The sequence below is a fragment of the Genypterus blacodes genome, unplaced genomic scaffold (assembly GCF_046128005.1).
Source record: "Genypterus blacodes isolate CSIRO-AG114 ecotype Tasmania unplaced genomic scaffold, CSIRO-AGI_Gbla_v1 ptg000059l_1, whole genome shotgun sequence".
NCBI classification, from domain to species: domain Eukaryota; kingdom Metazoa; phylum Chordata; class Actinopteri; order Ophidiiformes; family Ophidiidae; genus Genypterus; species Genypterus blacodes.
The window spans coordinates 1,717,760-1,733,441 of NW_027466871.1; positions in this window are offsets into that span (position 1 = coordinate 1,717,760).

Consider the following 15,682-nt stretch of genomic DNA (forward strand, 5'->3'; position numbering starts at 1 on the left):
ACAAGCAGAGAGAACAGAAATACATACCTAAAAATACCCTGTGACTACAACTGACAGCAGGGTAGCAGCAAACAAAGTGAAGAAATCTATAATACATGATGGTGATATTGTATAGGTGAGTAGGTATGTGGGTGTGCCTCTGTGGGCGCATAGTGTCTTTCTGTAAACCTCTCCGCCGTCTGCCAGGCAAAGAAACGTTCTTCGACACGCACTGCGATGTATGCCGGTCACCACGGTGACATGGACTGCATGGACTACATAAGAGTGATTATGATGATGATGATACCCACCTGCCCACAGCGTGTCTGTCTGTTTCTGTCTATAAGTCTTTGTCACTGCGCCTCCTCAGGTGAGGCACAGTGAGACTCCCCAAGCAGGGTTGTCATAGCAACTGGGGAAGTCCCAGTTGAAAGCGGGGACATTGGCGAGTGTGTGACACACAGTAAGACAGACAGGTGTGCAGACAGATATGCACGGAGGAGGAAAGGGAGAAAGGAGCAGAAGGGATTACCGATGATATCAGAGAAGCAGTTTGTTGCTATGCCGATTGTGTTAGGTGAGATAAATGAATAAAAACCTTTCTCCCTACTTACTTCCAAGAAGGTTCAACTGAGCAAAGCATGTTTGGACTGCAGATTAGATTGTTTCATTTACAGGTTACAATAACTGACTGACTTAAATACAGTTAAATACAGTCTGTTACACGTTATTCTAAGAGAAAGCAAATGGCGATTTGAACTTAGTATCACCGGAATGTGATAATGGACCATTATCTCCTTGCCATAATAAACACATTTTATGTTTTTCAGTTACTCTTTTACTTTATTTTACTTAACCTTTAAGTTACTTAGTAACTTAGTTCCGTTTGGTAAGCGAGTGTATTTTCCATAATTTCATTTATATATCTAGAACACATTTGCACGCTCGATAACTTAAAGTTTAAATTCTTGAGGCCAGTCTTTTCAATTTCATAAATCTTAACTCAAATCTTCACCATGCAAGAACAGCCAAAGATCCAACTGGTTCAGTTGTTTTTATTGTGCATGCTCTATAGTATTGCATTTGAAATTGAAATTCATTTCAATCACACACACACATATATACTGTTAAAGTCATCATTTACAGACAAATACACTGCTGAGCTTTGCCCTCACTGTCTTGTCGACATAAAACTGGCCAAGCAAACAAACTACACGTACACACACACACACACACACACACAAAATCACACACACAGAGGAACAAGCATTAAGCTACAGGTCCCTGAAACATTCAAACAATGTAAATGCATTTGTGTTTGTGTCTGTGGGTGTGTGTGTTAGTGCATGTGCACATGCGCGCGTGTCTGTGTGTCTGTGTGTGTGTGTGAGTGCATGTTCATGTTCCTGCCAGGCCCGCACTAATAGTCTTAATGCTTCCTGAGGAGTTGCCCAGAGTTGCATTAGCCTCTGGATGGCCCATTGATTTGACGCAAAGAGCCTTCAGCTCTCCGCCCTCCCAGACACCCACCCCACCACCACTTCCACCCCAGTCCAACACACACACTTCACACATCCAACCCCTTAAAGCTGTATATGGCCAAGGCTTCCTGTCCTGCGCCCACTGGGTTTTCTCCCCAATGCAATCATGGTGCTTTAAAAGTGCATTTTCAGGAAGAAGAAGCATGGGGGTAATGAAGGAGAGTGCTGGCTGGACACAGTGGGATGGGAAGCCCCTGTTACTCGCAAAGAGCCGGGCCAGATGGATAGATGGATGGACACACCCCTACTAAGAGGAAAAGAGGGAGGGGGGAGGAAATTACTAGGAGGAAGAAATGTGTATATGACTGTTATATTAAGAAAGTATGAAGCGACTTTTAAGTCAAAATCCATGTAACATTCACACACGCACTAGTTAAACTACACACATGCACTTAGAAACCTCCCGCATATAAACAAGAGATATTACGCACACAAACTGGTAAAAGCGCGCGCGCACACACACACACACACACACACACACACACACACACACACACACACACACACACACACACACACACACACACACACACACACACACACACACACACACACACACACACACACACACACACACACACACAGTGACCGAGAATAACCCAGGTTTTTTTCTTTGAGTAACAACATTAATAAACAAACCTAATTCTCATTAAACGTGCCGAGATAATTGTTGGGTTTCTATTTGATGTAAAGAAATCACCTTTAAAATGTCATAATGATCATTTTAATGGGAAAGGTTGTCCATTTATTTGTTGGGAGTGATGGTGGTTTATGTATCTCTGACATACAATGGCTTTTCTGAGGCAACTCCAATAAAGTGGTGAGCCTGCTTGTGCAGTACAGTGAGCCATTTCCCTGTCCAGATGATTTAGACACATTATAGTTAATGGGCTAATTACTGCAGCTGCTCCAGCTCACTCGCTGCATGTTATGCAATATCTGGGAGGATACAGACAATTGGGTTTCAGCATCTGACACTGACGGAGAATGTCTGTCTGATTGCTTCCCTGCTGCCTTAAAGCAGTCCTCAGCCCATCATGGAAAACACCACATACTGTGATTTGGTTGAAGCACTTTGTATACGGGAGTAATGCCAGTGTTTTGCTCAGGCTGAAGGATCCATTTAGATCTCTTAGTTCATCTAAGTTGTCCTCTATAAGAAATAAATCAGAAGAAATGCCCTATTTCAGTCATGGGATTTAAAATGGATTATATATGTATTGAATAATGCACATAAAGAGACCTCCAATTCCTGCTTTAAAGATGTATAAAGAGAAAGATAACACACCAGAAAACGAAAGGAGGCAGAACTGGAATGTAGCAAAGTAAGTAAAAGCAGTGCTGAGTGCATGCACTGCAGTGATAATGCAACTGGAAAACTTCATGAGAGGAAAGGAAACAATGAGGGAAAGGGAGGTAATAGAATAGAAAAAGGAAAGGAGTCAAAATTGTTATGTTATGTTATGAAGCGAAAAATAGAAGACAAAGTAGTAGCAGAGTAACAGAGAAAAGAGAACTGGGAGAAGAAGACGAGGAGGAGGTCCAGAAACACAATATAAGTTAATGAAGTGGGAGTGCTCTCCTCTCCCTGCCTGTCTCTAGTCCTGCACTGCTGCTTTCAGTAAAACTGCAATCAATTGCTCCATAATTTCAACCAAATAGCTGCCCTGGCTGCTGTGAAATGGCGACAAATCATCTTTGCAGAGGCAGCAGCAGCACCACAGCTCCCTCGCTCGTCCCTGCAGCTTTGACAAGGAGCCAAATATTCAGATCACTGAATGCAAACTGTGAATAGAATTTGTGATAAATAGTGGTCCATCTGATGGAGAGAAAGACCGAGAAAGGTAGCACAGATATGCCCAGAACTTACAGGTCTCTTGAGGCGATGAGGCGTTTTATAGCAGGTGGTTTTGAAGCGGCAATGGTGTTTTGATTGCATTGTTAAGCCTTTGTTTGAGCACTAGGCAGTGAGGAACGCCTGGCCTGTCGTCATTGCCTTCTTTGTGCTTCTGAAAAAGCTCTGTTGGAGAGTTTCTTTAAGTTCAAACCATAATTGCTTCTTTACGGGTCAGACTTTGTAAATCATATGCCGCCATAAAAATGAGGTAAGGAAACTTACTACTTTCATTTTATGTTGAGCTATTGACCAGAACAGCTGTTCTTGGCTGTGAACTTTAATGGACCCACTGAGGAATTGATTCTTGGACCCCCTGGACCCCAGTAGGACCTGTAATATTAAGTTATTGCCTTCCCCCTTGGGAATAACTAGCCAGAGATACAGCATCTAACAGCAGATAACAGCATCTAGCTCGCACTTACAGCTGTGACCATGCAGCATGGAGACAGGCCAGTATGTTAGCAGTATACAGTAGAGGTGGTGCTTTAAAGAAGAGAGTAAGTGCCAGTCTGGGGCTCATTATGAATCCTGAGCCTGATATAGCTGATATAGCATTAGAACAATCTTCATGTGGGTTACATACAAAATGGTGCAGACCAGCGCAAATGATGCCTCCAACGTGCACAACTACCAGCATATATAACAAAGTAATGAACATGAAGAAGATGTGTATACATGTCTGCTAAATCTATGAAATGTGATCACTGAAATCTCAGCAGGCAGGCCTACTTGTTATCCTAAAGGTCAAGACAAAGACTTTTTCGAAAAAATAGAGCATTTTCCTACCATGCACCCTTTCTGTGGAACATACTTCCCGCACTTTTTAAAGAGGCAGGCTTGAAATTTTAAATCCCGTCTAAAGGTACAGCTCTTCTCAGTACACTCTGATAATTGCTAACTCACCAATGAACTGAAAGCACATTCTCTTTTTTGCACAGAGTGATTAGCCAACCAAGGTTCAGTTCAGGGCTTAGACAGACTCTGTCCATTCTTGGTCAATGATAGCGTGAGTATAGTGAGAGGATGGGGCAAGTCAGCTGATTTTCTGTCTTTAACCGCTCAATATTACATGCTGTGACTCGCCTGACCACATCTCTGGCTTATGGGCCCCATAGGCTCTCATACCATAATTCCCTAGAAACAATGCATTTATGTTCCCAATGTCTGCATCTGTTCCGAGCCTTCCTTTTTCTTTATTGGTTCTTTTCAAAGGTGTTTGTAGCATTTTCCTGCACATTTCCAAAGCATTGTTTCCATGCGTCTGCCAGTCATTTTGCATTATTTGGGTTCGACACTGATTTGGGACAGTACTGTCTCAAAAGGGACAGGGCCTGTGTTTAGAGTTAGTTGTTTTGTTGTATTTTTTGATTTAGAAAGATTATCTTTCCTTTCAACACAAGGAATCTCGTAGTGAAAGTGTCTAGAACAATTGAGAGCTTTGCTATGTTTATAAAAGACAAGCCACAAATACAGGCGTGATTAAACATTAGTAACAGGTTTTAAGAAGAGAAAATGATTTGGACATATTTTTGTGTCGGGGTAGTTTGTTTTTTGCATGATTAATCACTTCAGGGTAGCATGATCCATAGAAGAGTATACAGTGTTTGTAACAGTGATACAGTTGAGAGTGAAGTATAGACTGTCTTTGGGAAGCAGAGGATGAATGAATGGAAATTGATGACACACAGCAAGACAGGCACTGCAATTCACCAACAAGACTTAACATCCATCTGTCTGTTTCTCTGGTCCTCTGACATATATGATATCATCCATTTGTATTCATTAAAGGTTGTAGTTTTATTCTTACTGATAAAATTATGATAGTCTTCACTGATTCAGTCCTCAACCCTTCAAGGCACCCATCACCCGTTCCCAACTCCTATTCATCTTTCCTTTCATTCCCCTCTTTCCTATTTCTTTTCTTCAACTCGCTTCACTCCTCTTAATTTCCACACTTCCTTCCCGTTCCTCCTTTCTTCTTCCCTTATTTCCTTCCTTCTCCCCTCTTCTTGAATCTCAATACACAGAGGATGTGGCAAGGCGAGACCTTGCGTCGTCGGTGGGAAAAGAGGAAGAGACCATCGGTTCACACACAGAGGGATGCATCAAATCTATAGACGGGGAGGTAGTAGTATAGCTCCGGCCTGGTCCTTCATCCCCCACCCCTCCTTTTAACCCATCCCCACCCCCCCTCTTCTCCCGTGCCTGGGTGGTATGACCTGCTGTATTACAAAACAGCCCTCCCATGTGTTTGCCTGTTCTCTGTGCCAGCCGAGAGACAGCGATACCAAGCTCCTGGAGTGCCGATGAGAGGGAGAGGAGGGGGGAAAGAAAGAGACATGGATGAGGGAAAAACTGAGAAAAGAGAAGGCAAATGGGTGAGGGAGTAAAAAGATGCTGGTTGGAAAAAAATGAGTGGGAGAGTGAGTCAGAGAACAAGGAAGAGCACAACGAGAGACAGACAGAGAGAAAGAGAAAGAGTTTGTGAGACAGATGTAGTTTGGAATGATGGCGCGCTTACTGGTAGGTGAGAGCTTTCCAAGGAGGACAGTAAGGAGCATCATGGCTGTCAGAGTGTGTTCAAACCTCAGAGACAGCTAGGGGTAAGTCTCACACACGCGCACACACACACAGACGCACACGCACACACACACACACACACATTCATACATTTACATGCTCTGTATCTATTTCCTCCACTTCTCTTTTCTGCAACCCCTTATCAAGGTCTTTTGACATTTATTATCATCTATTTCTATCATCTGCAACAATCAGATTATTTTAATTTCAACTGGAAGCCACAAACCACTTAAATCTGAATGCTGGTCCAGGTCACATGCTCATTGGTGTCACTGGGTTTTCTGAAAGGCAGCTGCACTTCCTTTCTTAAAGCAGGACTGAAAATGTTTCTACTTTTACAATAGTTTGTACTTTTACATAAACCATTTATTTTCTTGTTGAGTTCCTCTGTTTTATAATATAGGTGATAAGAGAATGATCAAGACCAGAATGGTCAGGGGAATGGATAATGATGTAGAGAGAGGCGCTTTCGCTGCATGGAATCAATTTCACACGATGTGTGACAGGCTGTCAAGGCATCATTATGAAACCCCAAGAGACAAAGAGAAGCTTTAAGAAACTGAAGGCGTGTGTGTGTGTGTGTGTGTGTGTGTGCGTGCATGTTGTATTACTGATTCACATGAACCCAACATGCACACATGCACAAATTCTGTTAGCGCACAATTGTCCCCTCATTTCTGCACACTAACAGCTCAATTTCAGAATAATAAGGCATTCGGGCAACCCCAGCCCTAAACAGGTTACAGCAGTCATTCAAGGAATTTTCTAGTGGACCCTCTAATCCAGGAGAATCTGGCTGAATTTTCTCCAGGCTGTGAGACAGAGAAGGGAGTTGATAGGTTGTTGGTTAGTGGCACTGTAGATCCAATTGATTCCTGTGGTAGAAGGCGAAGGGTTTCTTAAGCCTCTGGAACCCGGAGATAGAGTGGGTTTTATTGTCTGAATGAGAGGCACTTCCTCTGATTTAACCCCCAGGGTTGAGGAGAGAGGGGAAAATGTGAGCAACACCAATTGCAGAGAAAGAGAGAGAAAGAGAGTGAGAGAGTGAGAGTGAGAGTGAGAGTGAGAGAGAGAGAGAGAGAGAGAGAGGGTGGTCTCAGCATGGTAAGATTCAAGCCTTGGCAGACAGCAGGGTGACAGAGGTCGTCATGGTGAGGGGTCGTCATGGTAAGTGGTTGTCATGGAGGTTGTTATGGGGATGTGATGGAGCTGAGTGGGTGGGACCCCTTGGACAAAGCTCACCTGCTCTGAGGAGACCATTGTCCTCATCGTTACCTGCAACTTTTTGTGGCTGCATTATTAGGTTCTGAATAAATCAATAGATTCAAAATAAAAATTCACTGATTGATTGATTGATTACTACTGCTGCAGTTTCTCCGATTAAACAATCTGATTTCAGAGAGGAAGGTGGATCGAGGTGAAGTCTGGATTATGAAGCTTCTGGTTCTATGCTTCAAATCTCCTCACATAGATACGAGGACAGACACACCACGGGGAGGCAGGTGTGTGTGTCTGCACATTACAGTGGCTCATTAGTTGGCCATTAGTAGGGGGGAGCAGGTATACTGTATGTGTGAGTGGCTCCAACCCTACATGTCTGTACATAGGGGAGGCAGTATATGATATTTTTACACACACACACACACACACACACACACACACACACACACACACACACACACACACACACACACACACACACACACACACACACACACACACACACACACACACTATGGATGTGTATTATTTAAAAAACATTGATACTGGTATCGATAACGCATGTCATCTAGATCAAAATGTATTTGATTTATTATCATTCATTTAATTAGTTTTGCATAATTATATCAACGAATAACTAATCATTTAGAAAAAAATACAAATATTTAAAAAAGAAAAGTGAATCAGAGAAAAAAGTACCAAACCCAAAAGTGTCAAATAGCTCTGCATATTTGGATATTCAGTATATTGTTTTCAGTTCATCTAATAGCTTTATTTTTGGACAAATACATTGCTATAGGTTTTCAGCTCAAAAGTGTCTCCCTTCTCAGATGCCACAGGGGGATTTGAATATCAAAAGCCACAAAGCTCAAAGTACCTACTGTATGCATCACACCCCTGCAGGCCCCGAGGTTCAACCCCAGGTTAAACATCGCAACATCAGTTTATTTCTCAGTCTGTTGAATAGAGTTTGTATGATTTTTTAAAAAAACCTGAAACCATCATGGACATACTATAGCTTGACTAAAAGCTACACAGCATGGATTTTCACAAAAAATAGACATCCCCAATTGAATTTGTTTCCTTTGATTTGATCAGCGGTAATTCAATCAGATTTTCCTGCTGAATGCCTGGTCATCCTCATCCATCACTGAGAGGCTGTGAGGCGCCAGCCATGATTTTCAGGCTGTGGTTTCTCCTTGCAGAGGAGATTCTAAGGATCATCACACACAGCTCAGCTTCTTATGTTGCACGTAGGAGCGCCAGAACCCCTGACACTGTGTGTGTGTGTGTGTGTGTGTGTGTGTGTGTGTGTGTGTGTGTGTGTGTGTGTGTGTGTGTGTGTGTGTGTGTGTGTGTGTGTGTGTGTGTGTGTGTGTGTGTGTGAGAGCAAGAGTTTGACGGATAGGACCAGAACCAAGCCTGCTGGAGCAGAGGCCCTTGGGTGTGGCATTCACTTCCACTGCTGGGAAACAGACATGTTGGTTTTTCAGTGGTTCTCCTCTTCACCTTGTAACATAAGTATGCATGGAAGCTTTGATGCACAATTGCGTACATTGTCAGACATGCTTATTAGATTGCAATTTGTAGAATGTATTTCTTGTAAAGGCTGTACAACGCGTGAGAGTCTATAGCCGCTATAGCCGAGAATTTGTGTCATACGAGCTGTTCGCTCTATTGCTGCATCAAATGCTTGCAATCGAAATTATTATAAAAGTGCATTCAAATAAGAAAACATTAAATGGTGCATTTACCATCCACATGGCAAATAATAACCATTATCACCACAATGTGGGATGCATATATAAGGGCCGTGTGTGTATGCATGTCTCTTTCTTAAAGGAGGTTTAAATCCTTTGTTCTCCGTGACAGTTTATAACAAAGACATTTGATATCAAATTAATTAGATTTTTAATGAATGTTTTTGCACTCTCGTCGGTTTTGTTGAGGAATGTGTTTTAACGAACATCCACACATCATGTAACATTATTTCAATTCTAGTGAGATACTAAATTAACTGTTAGAAATGTGACACAATTTGCACCATTTAATTTTTTCTACATATTATTATATGTTATACATTATTTAGTATAGGAGGTATGATTATCTGTTCATATTTGTAGCTGTAAACGGAGTGCAAAACATCAATGTTTAGAACAAATGAAAAATAAGGGAAATAAGAATATTGTATGTAAAGGAATAAATAATTGAATTTAGGAAAATATTAATATGATTTTGTGGTAAATCTAAAATCTAAAAAGGCTTTGTATTCTCTTATTACAGTATTTATAATAGAGAAAAAAGAATGCAAAACATTCACGCACACCACTCAAACATAATTGTGTGACTAGTTATTGTTGTATTATTTAATTCAGCAGATGGAGATTGTTGTCCATGGAACCTTCACCTTAACCTTTTATCCTCTATAGGAACACAGCAGGTATGCAGTGCTAAACGAGAAGCCAGTGAGGCTTTTTGGGACACACATTCACAGCCACACACACACTTGCTGAAAGGTTTTCAAGATTTACGTGCGCCCATGCCGCTCGAAGATTTAAGTCTGTGTAGTCAGAAAATACAAACGGCTAAGCTAGCAAGTTGCTGGACTCAAACACCTGCAGTCAGCAGGAAACAAGCCGAGGAGCCAGACTAAGGCAGCACAGCTTATTGCATCGTCTGATTCCCCTTCTGTTGCCACATGCTCAAACATTCACTAGCTGCCTGTTATGTGTAATGACCCAATCAGCAGAATATAACCTAGTGTGGACAAGCACAGCTTATGGTTTGATTGTTCTTCCTCAGCATTTTTGAATTACGAGCACTAGGAAAGAGACACTTTCATGTGCTTTTAGAGATGAAATATGCAACTAAGAACCAACAGAGCAAAGTGAAGCCCTAAATATAGCTCATTAATTAAAAAATGTGTAGTTTGTTTCATTGGCCTGTTTACAATACGAGATTTAATGGACAATAGGTTTATGGATAACATTGTCAAATGTATGACTAATTGTTTGCGCATATTTATCACTTTCACTGAGGTCTGTCTTTCACGGCTGCATAACTCTGCAAATATGTTATCGAGTGCAGATCTGCATATAAAAAAAAGAAGCAAGAATCGGATCTGCAAAGACGTGTAGAGTTTGATTTCAAGTGCATCCTCATCAGCGCTGTGTTAAAACATCCTCCATGTTGTAATGGCACCATTACCAGCCATCAATAATGCAGAGGGGGTAAGTACATGTAGACATGCCACCCCTATGGACTAATAGAACAGACATGAGAGCTGCACCCTCTCTTCTGGCTGAGGACAGTGTGGGGTTGTACAGGTGCTTGTTAGTGTATGCTTTGGTGAGACACACACCCTGTTACATGAAGCCATGTGAACATAGTATGGACGTTGTTGCGTAGTGCAGAGGTGCAGGTGTGTACAAGAAAAAACGCATGATGTTACAGTGTAGACCACACGCACACGCAAATGTACACAGTAGACACAAAGGGCTGATAAGGAGCAGCCAGCAGAGACACCACATGCTCTCACATGCATGCATGCGTCGCATATCGCACACATCACATGATCAGTGTGAGTGGGAGTCTTTGTGTGGGGGTTTGTGCTGTGTGCTGTAGTTACCAGACATATAGGACGGAAGGGTGTGTGTGTGTGTGTGTGTGTGTGTGTGTGTGTGTGTGTGTGTGTGTGTGAGAACTCTTGGAAAAAAGGGAGGCTAGACTGTTGATACTGCATGTTTTTTTTAATCCAATCACTGTGACTGTGTGTGCATGCGTGTGTGCGTGTGTGCATGTGTACATGTGTACGTGTGTGTGTGTGTGTGTGTGTGTGTACTGTTTGTGTGGTACTCCTACATGTTTCCATCCAGACACAGTTACGCATACGTGTGGGAGGGGTTATGAGAACAATGATGGGTTCTTGTCTGCCAGTCCTCACACACGGAGTGTGTGAGAGCATGGGAGTGCAAGTGTGTGATGACTACATATCTGTGTGAGTGTGTGTGTGTGTGTGTGTGTAAATGTGTGTATGTGGATTGAAGAGCAATATACATGTGTCTACTGAAAGGTAAGCCTTTTCTTTGTTCTTTGCCTTTGTGTTGCTGAATTCCTCCAGTGATCAGCTGCTGCCCCTGTGCTTGTATTTTTACATTTCAATGATGATCTTCTTCTATTAGCCCTTTGCGCTTTCAAATAGTCCAATTAGAAAAATCAAAGTGATGCTTATATGGATGTGAACATGCACACAGTATTTCTTTGTTCTGCTGAGCTGACAAGCTAACCTGCCTGTACTTTGAGCACTTAAGTACTAGAGTGTTTGAACACACTATGCAGCTTATTGGCTCATAGTTAGTCGATCATCCACACCTACCATTTGTCTTGTGTCACTTTGATATGTGTATATTGGCTGTGGGCTGCGACAAACCTTCAGGGATGCGTACTCTCAGTCCCAATTTGTCCAAACGGTTTACAACAGGGTTCCCTAAGGATACACCTTCAATTTTTCATTGTCTTCCCACGCTCCTCTCCCTCTTGCTCTCACACACACACACACACACACACACACTCACACAAAATTGCACTCAAAATCAAATCCAGCGCATGTGTGTGCAGCTTACACAGATGCACAATTTCCATGTCAAAGATTGTCTCCCACAGACAAGCAGGCAGAAACTTTCCATTATAATTTGTTGCAGGCTAATATCAGCTCCTGGCTCTGTATGGATGTGACGTACAGGTTGACAAGGGCGAGAGAGAAAAAGTAAAGCCTTTTCTGAGAATTTAGCGAGGTGATGAAAGGTAAGCAGTCACCAAGAGAAGGGTGAGAGGTGAAGACTGGGTGTAAGAAAAGGACAACTAAGTGAAATAAATAGAGCACAAAGGAGTCAGGAGGAAGGAGAGAGAAGGGAGGGAGGAGAGAGAGAGAGAGAATCAGAGTGGACTATTTTCACACGCCCGGTTGCAGACAGCAGCAGCACACACACACACACACACCCCCCCCATCACACGCTCATATACGTCCTCTCTCTCCTCCCTCCCCCCATTCTGAGGGTATGTAAGGCAGGCAGGCGTATAGGCCCTTTGTTTGACATATAGCTGCACACAAAGGCATGCGTGCCACAGAGCTGAAATAGGGACTGTGTGGGGTGACACACACTCTCATCAGGACCACTTCTGATTGGCTTAAAACCGAGCTTCAATTCTGCCGGAAGAGATTTTATTATTTCTTTTCAATACTCATGTTGATTAGTCACTCTAATGAATTTACAGACTGTACAGAGTGTAGGCGGTCCCTGTACGGAACGGCCAATCCATTTTCATTTTGGTGTTGGGAAACAAAAAAGGAGCCTTTTTGCAATGTGCAATTTTTGCAAAAATGGGAAATTCGTTTTGGTAGCACTTAAAAAGTTTCTGCTTTGCTTTGAGCTTAATTTCTTTGCCTGCCCTTGGATCCCAAACGAGACACATTTTATATCGTCAAATGAACCGATGGTGGCGGTGATAAATGCAAAAGCAAAGAAGAAAATGGTTTCTTTTGTTTTTTTCCATTTCCACATTCCAAAACAAAAATCTAATTGCCGTTATTTACATTGAACTGTAAGCTCTGTTCTCCAAGACAGACAGAAGGTGGACTCCAGAGAGCACCGGTTCACTTTGAGACGCTTTGAGGCTCTGGCACTTGCTCAGCTTCCGGTCAGAACGGATGAGTCATCCAGCTTGATGCACATTTTCATTTCATTTTGCACTGAATAATCGCTCATGTATTCATAAACCAGTGAAAAGGATTTGATTTCTGCTGTAGGACTATGGATGATAGGTGTCATTATGCTGTAGATGAAGCAAGCTTATTGTTCCTTCTTGTTTCCATTTGATGCTCAGATTATCCTAACAGTAGTTTAAAAAAAGGATTTGTTACAGCTCCTTTATATAGTAGTTACGAGTTGCTATATTTTTATAAAAGGGTCAAAACCTAGCTTTGAATCATCATAATTTTCATCATGGGTTTAGCCTAGAAATGCTGTGGTGCTCAGTAATAACTTGGGCAGGGCAGAGGTGCTTCATGCTGTGCTTGGCTGTATAATGTAATGAAAACAAGCCATTCATCAAATTTGGCCCCTATAGGATTCGAATTTTACCCAGAGAGCTCATGTGGGGTAAAAAAGTCAAAAATAAAGTCATGTTTAAATTTGCCACCGCATCTTCCATAGTTAGGAAAGATGCAAAATAAAGGTACTTAAATAAGAAACATTTTTGATTGATTGCTTTGAATCGCATGGGACTAATATTGGCAGATGTCCTTTGTTTTCTGGAAATATGGTCAGGTATTTGAGATATTTGTTATTTTCTTACTAATTCCAAACCTTTGCATGGGATGAGGATCACAGAGGCCATTGTGCAAACAAGGCAAATCACTGCAGAATGATTTATTGTGAGTGTTTTATTTCGCAAATCTGTCATGGGTTAAGAGCTGGTTTCAAAGCTGGTTGTTGGTGTGTCAGTGTGACAGCAGGTGCTGAAATAAAAGCTAAGATACACTCACTACTGCTTGTTAAATTTCCATCGCCTCAGGCTCCCAGAATGTACAAACTCTCCTGACACCTTTTATGAAAGATTAACCCCACAGTGACGGCGCAGCCATTTTTGTTTACCACCGGGAGACCAATTTATTCCTTTTTTCAACTGAATGAGAGACGCTGCTTTGCCAGGACAAAGAGGAAAAATGGCTGAGGAGAGCTACGAATATTCTCCCTTTTTTTTTAGAGACCTATAGGCTTCATCCATATTTCAGGAGGATTTTTTCAATGAGATGACAAGCTTTCTGCTAGAATCTGTGGTAAATGGATTTCACACCTCACTCTTCGCAACAGGGGAGTTAGGCGCTGGCAGGCAAGAGAGCAATATCTGCAACCAGAATGTCAGCACTTTCAGATCTGCCATTTGAACTGCAAAACACTGTGGAATACAGTGCACAAGACAGTTCATGGCATCGTCCCCGGTCTTCGTCACACAATCCAAAAAGAATCCACAACAGAGAAACTAAAAATAAAAGCACCATGCTGATGTTTTAACCTGAAATCTGCTGGTACACCAAGTGTAATGGAATTCTATTTATATACAGTAGGTCTGTGAATAAGAAGACACATCTTGTATTTTTTAATATGGAGGCTATTACCACAGTGATTAATCCCACACACTGTGCTGCTTAGAATGGGGGGCTTTAATGCCATCTGAGGATGGCAGGTATGTTAACACCAGATAAAATGAGACATTAATTGAGTGACAGAGTTTGCTTGTGGCTGTTATCAGACGGGTATGTGTGCTGAAGAATTTAAGGGAGAAAGACAGAATTCATTTGTGGGCTTGGTCTCACGCTCAGGCTCGGGTAGGAATGTAAGGGATGAGAGGAAAGACACAGCTTTTGTCTTCCAGCTGCAGATGTTTGAGCCAAGAGAGCTGCCAATTTAGAATAAACATTTTCTTCCCAATCAGCTTGATAAACTGCAGGAGTCAATTAACAAACACCTAAATCATAACCAGAAATGTATTTTGTAAAGCGGAAATGTTTTATAAATTTATAAAGCCATAAAACAATTACATGCACAATACAATAAATACTTAATAATATAAAACCCACAGTTTGAAAAGATCACAATAAGAACATTTCCACAAGCACAAAATGTACAAATGCAACGCTGGTGATCACATTCGGCTCCGATGCATGAGCCACTAAAAAACACAGAAATCCAGCCTATTGAAAAATCTATGGCGGCAGTCTCTTTTCTCGCTCTCTGCTCGTTTCCAGCCTGTTCATGTGCCTCAGTGGGAGACTGCAGGCTGCAGGGTGAGACAAGGCAAACCAGGTGCAAGATTACATCAAGAGCATCAGCATAAAAAGTGCCTTCCAAAGCCCTTTTGATAGTGACAGAAAATTTAAATGAGAGTTTTGAGATGCCACTCTCACACTTTATTTGCCACAAGATTCCAATGATTTGAAGTTGAGACAGTAAAATAACCTAAGTCGCATAAAAGAAGGATAGAAGTAATTTTTCTCTTCAGCTGAACACCATTACTCAAACCCTGAGAGTATCAGTGATTCCCAGACAGAACTAGTTTGTTAATCAATACTCTATGTGTGTGTGTGTGTGTCAGATTTCCATGGCCTTGTGTGTGTGCATATACCCGAGATCAGCCTGTCTGCTGCTTTTACCAGAGCTGTGAGGATACATTTGCTTTCATTTGAGGAGCAGACGGAGGTAATTTCAAGCAGGCCCTGGAGCATCATCTCTCCGTTCCAATCTTTTCTAGGCTGCCCTAATTCTTTATCCTCCTTTCATATGGAGGAGGTAAATGATTGTTGAAACTGAAAAGTCGCCGCCGTCCCTAAAGTTGAACTTTAATATATCATGCTTCAATTTCCACTGTAAATTCGACATTTCATGGATATATTTCACATATATTG